The following is a 10,453-nucleotide window of genomic DNA, read 5'->3' as shown; positions in this document are numbered from 1 at the left end:
TCACCTAAGTTTCACTCTAGAGGTCGTACCCTACTGTATGCACTCCTAACCGAGGTACTGTGATTATAACAGGAGTTGTCCCTGCCTGGGTGTTTCACTAGTGCTTCTCAAACTTTTACATTTAATGGACCCCATAAGTCTGAGACTGTACAGACCAGTAATGCCACGTTTTTTTGATTGAATATTTTATTAGGCAAAAAATGTAAAACAACACATTTACATTTAAAATACTTTATCTAACAGGTCCGTTCATAAAAGTCCATGCGGACTTGTTTCCAATGAGGGCCTTGGTATTCAATTCATAGACATATATAGTGGCAAAAACGGCAAATATATATATATATATGTATATATACATATATATATGTATATATACATATATATATGTATATATATATATATATATATATATATATATATATATATATATATATATATATATATATATATATATATATATATAACACTATGTACAACAAAAGAAATAAAAAAAGGGGGGAAAGATATGTACAAGAACAGTGGGGGGGGGGGGGGTCGGCTGTCTAATGGGAAAATGGTACGACCTCCTCTTTTGGCCTCCTGAAAGGTGATTTTTTAAGGCTCTTTTAAATGAGCCCAGCGAACTGCATTTTTTTGAGGGATGGGTGTTAGCCCATTCCAATCCTGGGTGGCAGTGCTGTAGAAGGAGAATTTGCCCATGTTTGTTTTGTTTTGTTTGTTCACACACTAGTAGCAGATACAAAAGATGAATACAAAGCTACACAGCATATCTGTCGCTTTTTAGCTTTGTAGCTTTGTAGCTGAAGTTGCTTTTGTCGCTACAAACGTCACATGTATCTTTGTACCTGCATGTTGCTGGCTTCCATTGAAAGTGAATGGTAGGCTGTAGCTTTAATATTTACCAGTGTGAACGCAGCACAATGGTCCACTTGGAACCCCATCAAGGAACGCTGAGGGTCCCTGGACCCCACTTTGAGAACTACTCCGCTGCACTGTGCCTGCTCCTAAATAGTTAGGATGTCTCAAATGCAGAGGACAAATTTCCCCAAGGGGTTAATAAAAGTATAACTTAACTTTGGCTCCAGCACTTCAGCTAAGCCTCAAACCCATGGGGTGTGCCGTGTGGTGTTTTCCATTTTAGAGTGGCACAAGTAAGTCGCATATCCCTTTATACTGACTTGAATACATAGATAATTAAAAAGTGATTTTGATTAAGATTATGCCAAGATTTTTTATTTGGTAAATACAGTCTTGCTTTTGTGGTGTGTGTGTGTGTGTGTGTGTGTGTGTGTGTGTGTGTGTGTGTGTGTGTGTGTGTGTGTGTGTGTGTGTGTGTGTGTGTGTGTGTGTGTGTGTGTGTGTGTGTGTGTGTGCCTGCTTGTGGGGTGTCAATGTGGTCACAGAGAGTCAGGTGGGCTGTAAGACAGGATGTCATCAGAAGCTCAGCTCTGCAGTTACTGTGGTTGCTGCTGAGCTGTACACTTAACTACATGCCAATCAATAGACTATAATTGTATGCTCCTTCAATTAATTGTCTACACTCTTAATCCAACTAGCAGATGTACAGTTTAATTTTAATCAACAAAAATAACGTATGCATGCGTCTCATTATCGAAATGCAGCCCTGTGAGGCCCTAAGTAGTCTTTTGGGTTCAATCTCAGGGTTTGCAAAAGTGCAATGCTAATGTGAGCTTGTAGATCGGCTATTTTTTAAACAGTTTGACTTATCTTGAATCTTAAAAAATATATAACATTCTAATACAAATCTTCTCCTATGGGGATCCCTGGCACAAACATCTTTTCAAATGGGGGTCCGCTGCCAAAAACATATCAGTTTGGGGGTCCTTGACATGAAAACGTTTGAGAACCACAGCAACATGTAGACATTTAAGGTAGCTTATATCCTCCTCTATGTGATGAACAATGAACATATGCCAACACCTTCAGTCTTGCGTGTTGAGCCCCATACATACTGTATGAAACACTGTGCTGTGTGGTTTTCCTGTGTGACATTTCTGTCAGGTCTTCATGGTGTGCTCTAACTTCTCGGAAATCGTTACATAATTCCTGCCATTGCCCTTGACCAAGGTTACTGTACTGTGGCTACTTAGTGCTCCTACTGTAAGTAGTTTGGATGGGTTGAATGCAGAGGGCAAATTTCCCCAAGGGGATAATAAAAGTACAACTTAACTTCATTTAGCTTAACTGGTTATTTGCGGCACCTCGAAACCACAATTAAGCCGCATATCCCTTTACACTGACTTGAATAAATACATGATTTAAAACAGAATAAGATATGACATTATTGTTAATTTGTCGTGTGTGTGTGTGTGTGTGTGTGTGTGTGTGTGTGTGTGTGTGTGTGTGTGTGTGTGTGTGTGTGTGTGTGTGTGTGTGTGTGTGTGTGTGTGTGTGTGTGTGTGTGTGTGTGTGTGTGTATTTGCATGATCTACAAGCTCACAACTTATTGCATCACAACCTATGGGCCCACTTTGTATCAGGATAGGGCTTGGTTATTATGAAATCAAAATCATGTTTGTTTTCATGGGAAATGCAAAATCTTAAACATCAAACAAGTTAGTGTCACTTGCATGCTTTTGTACTTTGCCTTTTTAAAAGTGCCTTATAAAAGATGCAGTTAGATGCTGAGTGAGCAATGTGCACTCCACGACTTTGTTTCAAGTAATACTTATAGCCTAAAACAAAACCAAAATAGCATCTGTTATCTGGTTGAGGTCAGAAGAATCAAATTTGTAGCTATGCTGTATACATGAGATACAGATGTAAAAGTATCAATGTTGGAATATGACATGATGCTGCTTAAAACTATGATAATAAATTAGTTTTGAATTGATGCAAGCCAAGCACGACGCCAGCTGCAAGTTTTATAAGAGGAAAAGAAGAATCAGTAGCCAATTTATCATTCTGATAAATACCACAAAAACTAAATGATATCTGCTATGATATCACTCCCTGTCATTGTTTAACCCATTTGTTAAACCTATACGTTGTTATACCTTTCAGTCCGGAACGGCATCTGTTTTCGAATTAGTCATTTTCTATCTTCTTCTATTTTGTTTTTTAAATACAAATTTGAAGTTTTTCACAAAACTTAGGTTAGGATTTACAAGGTGTTTTTAGAATTGGTCTCAGGTCTGTGATCAAAATATTTACAGCATGGCTTAACAAACGTGGACAACCTACATGCCTCTTAAAGTAAGACAGCACACTCTTGTGGTCTAAAAAAGCATTACAGATAAATGTACCTTCCAGCCAGTAAGTACAAAGCCTGCCCATTTCAACCATGTATCCCAAAAAAGGCAGACTTTATATATATGTAGGTATAGCTATGGTTTCAGGTCAGTATACTACATCCAAGTTTAAATATTTTAATTATTAACAAATATGTTTTTGGGGGGTTCAGTGTTTTATGCTCTTCCAAACAGGCAGGAACCAAATCACAAAGGAGTGTTTGTTTGTTTGATTGTTTGTTTGTTCGTTTAATTGATTGCTTGATTGATTGATGGATTGATGGATTGATGGATTGATGGATTGAATACTTTATTGAGGTTTTTTTAAAGGTAGGCTATACGGGATACGGGCAATATAACAAAGAAAAAAAAGCCAGAGGCTTGTTTCCATTGTGGTCCATTAAACATTCAACACTGAAACAACTATACAATAAATATAGAAAATCTATATACCGTACATGGACGATGTCACAATCACAGGGACTGTGCCGTTTACTGCCCACCTATCCTGTAGTCATTATTATCATTATAACATTGGTACTGGTAGATAGCAGGTAGGCCTACTTTTAGCGTTTCAATGGATATAATAGTATCCATAATTTTCCAATGCTAGAAAAGCAAGCCTTATAAAGTTATCAAACTCACACAATTCACCAGAAATTACAACTACTCTGTTAAAACGTTTCGGGGGGAGGACCCCCAGACCCCCTGCTTGGGGAGTCCCCCAAGCGGGGGGGGGGGAATGTTTATTTTCTTACTGTTGACTCTGTTTTTGATCATTGTAATGCAGTCAGAGTCTGTTACTTCTGTGGAACAGTTAATAAGAAACACTGTAAGCTTTGTTGTAAACCCTTTCCAGTGAAAGTGTATAATGTTTATTTTGCAATGTTGACAATGCAATGTTATATATTGGTGTGGGGGTGCTTGGGGTGTGGCTTTGACAGTCCAATGTTGGCAGCCCTGGGTATTGAGGGCATTGAGGGCAAAGCCCCATTGTCTATTTTGAAAGCCAATCCCATTTTTAATCCTGAGTACTATCAGAATATAGAGCTATTTAATACTTATTATAACCAAAGAAAATCACATACCCTACCTCTAAAGTTTGACGCTAATCAGTCAGACGTTTCTCAGATAATGCTTGGGGACAGAAGGACAGACACACAAGCAGAGATTATATCATATTTTTAATGTAATGTGTGAACAGAATCAAAGGAGCCTCTGTATGAGTGTTCTCAACAAACATTACAATAATGGCAGAAATAATGCAGTAAGTCCCATCATCTGTCACCAGCTGGCAGTGTGGAATAAGTGGTTGAATAATTTGTTGCCAAATTTGAAAACTGCTAAGAAAATGATGTCACAGAGCCACCAGTACATCTGAAAACCTATTCAGAGATCTGGAGATTGTATGTTTCTAATTAGGGAAGTACCAAGAGAGAAGTAAAGAGAAGTGAGTGTGTAAGTGAGAAGTGAAGTGTTTTCCCTGACTCATTTTCATGAGAGGGTTTGACCAAGCATTATTAAACTCTTTTAAGTTAATGATGAGACAAGTGCTATGCATTAGATGAGATGAACTCTATTGTTATCTGGTTATGCTTGTTTTGTTTTTTTGTCATGAATTGATTCCGTTTTAGGATTTATTTATTTTGATTGATATTTTGATATTTGATATTTCTTGCACTATTGATTTATTCTTTCATGAATTTTTACTGTCTCTTTAGGAGAAACATGATCAGCTTTTTTCTGATGCTGCTTGCAGAAGAAGAAAAAAGCAATCTTGAGAGATCTTGAATCTTGAGGGTTCTGCCATTGAAAATCTTTACATAAATGCACTCAGTGTGAGCGTCAAAACCAATACATTATGGCCATTATTTTCTATGCTAGTAGGTGTACTGTAGGCCTATAATTTCACTAACATGTCTATGTACAAAAAGCTGAGCGTTGCTGAGTGAGTTGTTCCTGTACATCTCTCTTAATTTTATGAAGAATCCATAATAACTTGTGTGTTGGATGTAAAAAGGATTTTATTTATTGAATTAAAATATTTTTTTTAAGTGGATTGTAAAAAAAGATGCCTGTATTTAATATTGAAAACAGAATTGTTCTGGCTTCTCAGAGTGTCTAATCTAACAATTAAAGTACATACTGTAAGTAGGTAAGTATATTTTATTTGCAGAGCATCTTTCACAGACATTGAATCACAGAGTGCTTTACAAGTTTAAGAGCAGAAGAAAATATCAATAATAAAATCAAAAGACAAAATAAAACAATCGCCATTTAAACAATCAACGGATATGAGTTAAAGGAAATCACAATACAAGACATATCACAACACAAAGAGCTGAAATCACAAAGAGCTATTTGAATAGCCTGTTTGAATAGGTGAGTAGTCGTTTAAAGATGTCCACAGAGGACACAGATCTTAGGTCTAGGGGCAGATCATTCCATAACCTACAGTAGGGGCGAAACTCACAAAAGCTCGATCACCAAGTCTTTAATCTCGTACGAGGGACAACCTGGCAGTAGGGATGAGGATCTCAGAGACCTACTGCCAACATTTGGGTGGAGCAGGTCACATAAATATGCAGGTGCCTGACCATGGAGGGCTCTGTATGTGATTACAAGAACCTTGAAATGGATTCTACAATTGACTGGGAGCCAGTTCAAGGAGGCCAGAATGGGGGTTATACCTGGTCAGTAGCCTGGCAGCAGCATTCTGGACTAGATGTTTTAGAGAGACAGGTGAAAAGAGAATTACAATAATCCACACGTGATGACACGAATGTATAATCATTTCTAGCTCTGGGTGTGAAACAACAGATCTTTAAAAGTTGAGCAATATTTTTAAGGTGATCAAAACAAGCACGGGACACAGAGTTAATGTGCTTATCTAAAAGTATAGCTTGAGCAAATATAATGCAAATGTTTCTAAGATTTGAACACACATTTGGGTTCAGGGACCAAAGACAGTTGGCAACATTTGCAGCAATCTTATCTGGAGCAATATATAGGACTTCAGTTTGTTCTGCATTTAGTTGTAGAAAGTTGCTGGCCATCCAGTTCTTAATGGCGACATCATGCAGTACATTGATTTCATCCGTCCTATCCGGTTTAAAAGTATTATAATATATAATAGGTCCTAGATCGGACCTATAGAACACAACAGAAAGTATGGATCACACATTATGAAGAAACTTCAAGAAAGAAACAAATGGTATTATGAAAATAAAAGCAATGATAAGCAAATATGTTTTTTTTAAAGAATTTCTTTATAACAAATAATTAACAGCAATGGATGTACAGTTAAGCTTGTCATGAAACTCAACACGTGACACTTGATGATTAACAGTCAGGTGGAACAATGTTGGTTTACAACTCTGTCATCTTAAAGCAGCACTATGTAACTTTTTTTATTTTGTCCAATCTGTATGGTAGAGTATGTTAATACAATATAACTTCTATAATTGGGGTTGTTGTTTGTCTCCCTGCTCTTCTATTGAGACATTTAGATCCTGTGACTAGGTGAGACATGACCTTTGACACAATCCTGTTTACACAAATTTTGACCTGAAGATCAAGGTTCAATTTATCCCTGAGCAAGGCAGGCTCCATTAGCTCAATCGTAAACGATGTCAGCACTTGCGCAAGAGAGACGGGTTCAAATCCGGGGTAAAAGAGGAAAATTACATAGTGCAGCTTTAAATGAAAAACAACAAAATTTGGATTTAAGAACATCCTACTATAATTCTAGTAAGCTGACGGTGGGTGGGTGGGTGGATGGGGTCTTGGGTCTCCGATCAAACTGCGCATGCGTCGTTGTGTGCCAGGTTTCGCGAGAGAAACAAGCAGCGAGGTCTATGAAAACGAGGCCAAACCAAACGAACCCTATAACACCAACATTGGCCCTAAAGCGCTTACAATCGGCGGACATGGCAACACCGACGCCGACTCTACACCATAGACCCCGCCCACTCTCTGCTGTGGAAAGTAAACACTCCAGATTTGTTTCCCCACACACGATGCACATTAGCTCCATAAAGAACGGTTCTATGTCGTTCTCTTCCAGGATCGGGCGAACGTCCGCCAAGGCTCCGCTGTTTACCCTTTTGTATACATCGTATCCCAAAACTAATGGTAGATTCTAAACCGCACGGATGTTTAAGGTTTGGTCGGCTGCATAATATTTTAGGTCGCCAGCGAAACTACCCGTTTAAATCGCTTATTTAGTCAGCCTGTGGCCATGTTTCCCATTGTAGCCAAACCGGGAGCAGTAGTGGCAGCGGACGTAGGGGTTTTTTCCGGGTTGAATGGGAAACATGGCCACAGGTTTCGCGAGAGAAACAAGCAACGAGGTCTATGAAAACGAGGCCAAACCAAACGAACCCCATACCACCAACATGCAACCTGATAATAATGTCCAAAGCATGTCTGTGTATGTTTACATCCATTACTGTGTTGGCGTTAGTTGGGATTAATGTTTATTAGCCAAACCAAGTTAATATGAGCCGTTAGCGTGATGCTAAGCTAACGGCCGTTTGGCGCTAGCATGCGGCTAACGCTAATGCTAACGTCGTCATCGTGACTTAATCAACAATGTAAACGTTTCATCAACACACTTTATGAACCTTACTGTGGTTAATATTATCAGTGCTACCCAAGTAGTCCATTGAAAAGTATTATTTTGGTGTATTTTGTGTATTGTAACTTGGACACTGTAACTTAATGGTAGCTGGGGCGACGCGTTGTTGGCTCATGGTTCAGAATGCCTCATGGGTATTGTAGTCATTTTCTGCTATTTCGGTTCTACTGTGATAGACTGTGCTACATTACCTGCTGTTTAATTGTGAATCATATATGCTATGAATATATGGTAATACAATGTTTATTTTCCTGTATTTCCAGGTTTATGACCTGAGTCATCTATGACCTGTGTGTCATCTGTGTGTCCAGTACTTTGTACTGTGTTGGTTAAAAAAGACAAAACACGAGTTGTGACAAAGACGTGTGATTCTCTGATTAATGTTGTTAGTGGTGTAAAATGCCATCAAAAAATATACTCAAGCCTGCTGCAGGGCAACAGAAAATAGCATGCCTATTTTGCTATTTTATATAGCAAATTTTTATATATATACGAGGGGACGCGCGCCCTTCACCGGGTATGGTGAAGGGCGCCCTTCACCGGGTATGGTCTAGTACGTATAATTAATGCAGATTTTTTTTTCTTTATGGTAAAACACATTATCCTGGAGCTTTATATTGCATTGCACTTAGACAGTATATATTAGTCACATTTGACTATCCAGGTGTGTGGCGTTGGGTTGTCCTATGGCCTAAGGAGCTGAAACAAAGTGATAATATAATTTAAAACAGGATAATCTATCATTGAACATGCAGTATAATATTTAGTCATTTTATCCACTGCTTTTCCTTAACTGTGGAATTTGAAAAACTGTATTTATCTCTCATTCAATTGTCAGAGTTTTGTCATTCATTGAGTTCAGTTTTCATTCCATCTCAACAGATCACAGATATTTCTACAGTTGGTCGAACAGTTTCACTTTTTTTTTTTTTTTTACATAATTTAATACCCGATTTGATTGAATTAATTAATTCTCATCATGACAGCTGTTCTGTTGATATACATTTTATTAATTAATACATTAACAATATCTGTTACTAAAGAAGTAATTACTAAGCAGTGGGTAACACAATTAGAGGGAAGAGAAGGATTTAGACTCTAGACTCGTAGGAAGCGATCAAAAACATATCATGTTGGTGAAAATAATCCGCTCTGTTTTTAACAACATCTATGAATCAAACTAAAAACATACAGTAGCAGGCCCTTTGTACAAAACTTTGGCTGACCACTGGTCATTGTAAATGTGCTTTATAAATAAAGTTTGAGTTGAGTTTAGTTGAGTTGAGGCCGAAAAAAATAAACTAAAAAAAAAGAGATTCAAATAATTGTATTTGATCTTTAAAACGTTTACTGTACCATTTTCGTAGTCATCCGCGTGGCTGATTACTCCATAGACACTTGTGTCACCTAAAGGTAAACAAATAAGCATTAATGAGAAGCTTATTTTATTTTTATTTATGGTTTCAATTTAGTTAATTATTACGTTATTTAGGCAAAACAAACAAAAAATGAACAGACTTTAATATATTTCCAAAAAGGACATTCATTGTTTAAGGAACTTATAGATTAATATGGAATCAAATTAGAGCCAGTTGTCATTGTCAGAAGAACTCGTTAGAACATGACATTGTTCAAAGACTGACCGTGTTGCAGTGGGCAGTACACATCATCAGTTGCCATCTGGTCTGTAGCTGAGCCCTGATTGGCTCCCTGGTCTGATAGAGAGAGAGAGAGAGAGAGAGAGAGAGAGAGAGAGAGAGAGAGAGAGAGAGAGAGAGAGAGAGAGAGAGAGAGAGAGAGAGAGAGAGAGAGAGAGAGAGAGAGAGAGAGAGAGAGAGAGAATTTTGCTAATTATCTGGTCACAAAGCCGGCGCAAATTAGTCATGTTTGTGTTTTGGGTGTTACATAAATTAAACTTATCATGTCTTCTCCCCTTCACTTTAAGAGAAAGCTATAAGCCCATTGTTATTTAGATGATGGATTGGAGGAGACACAAACCAATCAATTGTGGGACCATCTAGCAGTAGCCTTTTAGTAATGCGAGACACATTACCGTGAGACGATGCGGTTTTGCCTGGGTATTGACGACTGTTAACTCAACTGCTGCCCACTGAGACAGATAAAGAAAGCCAGGATGCCATGGGTTCATGGCATTCTGATTGCAATAGAGTCAGACTACACCCCATTTTAAGACCAACATGCCTATAAATAGGCGCAACATCATTTGTTATCTAAACAACATGGGTGCCAGGCACTAAAATAACAACTGTGTCAGTCGGAAGACAGCAATGATAATAGAGTACCGAAGTCACTCCCACTAACCCTGGGTCACGGAAGTATTTTTTCTATTGAAAATCCCCATAGAGAAATCTTAGTCATATAAGAACAGTTTTCTAAAAGTAAAGAAATCAGCCGGGCGATTCTCTCAAGTATGTGACTCTGTGTCGTTTATGATATTGAGTTACATTGATAACGTCTGTGTTTGGATAAAGAAAAATACAAAATTCTCACTCTTTGGATACATTTTGGAACACAGTTCTTATAGACGCGATATAAGATTTCT

The sequence above is a fragment of the Gymnoscopelus microlampas genome (assembly GCF_963454915.1).
Source record: "Gymnoscopelus microlampas genome assembly, chromosome: 14".
Taxonomy (NCBI): domain Eukaryota; kingdom Metazoa; phylum Chordata; class Actinopteri; order Myctophiformes; family Myctophidae; genus Gymnoscopelus; species Gymnoscopelus microlampas.
Note: the sequence above shows the minus strand (reverse complement) of the source record.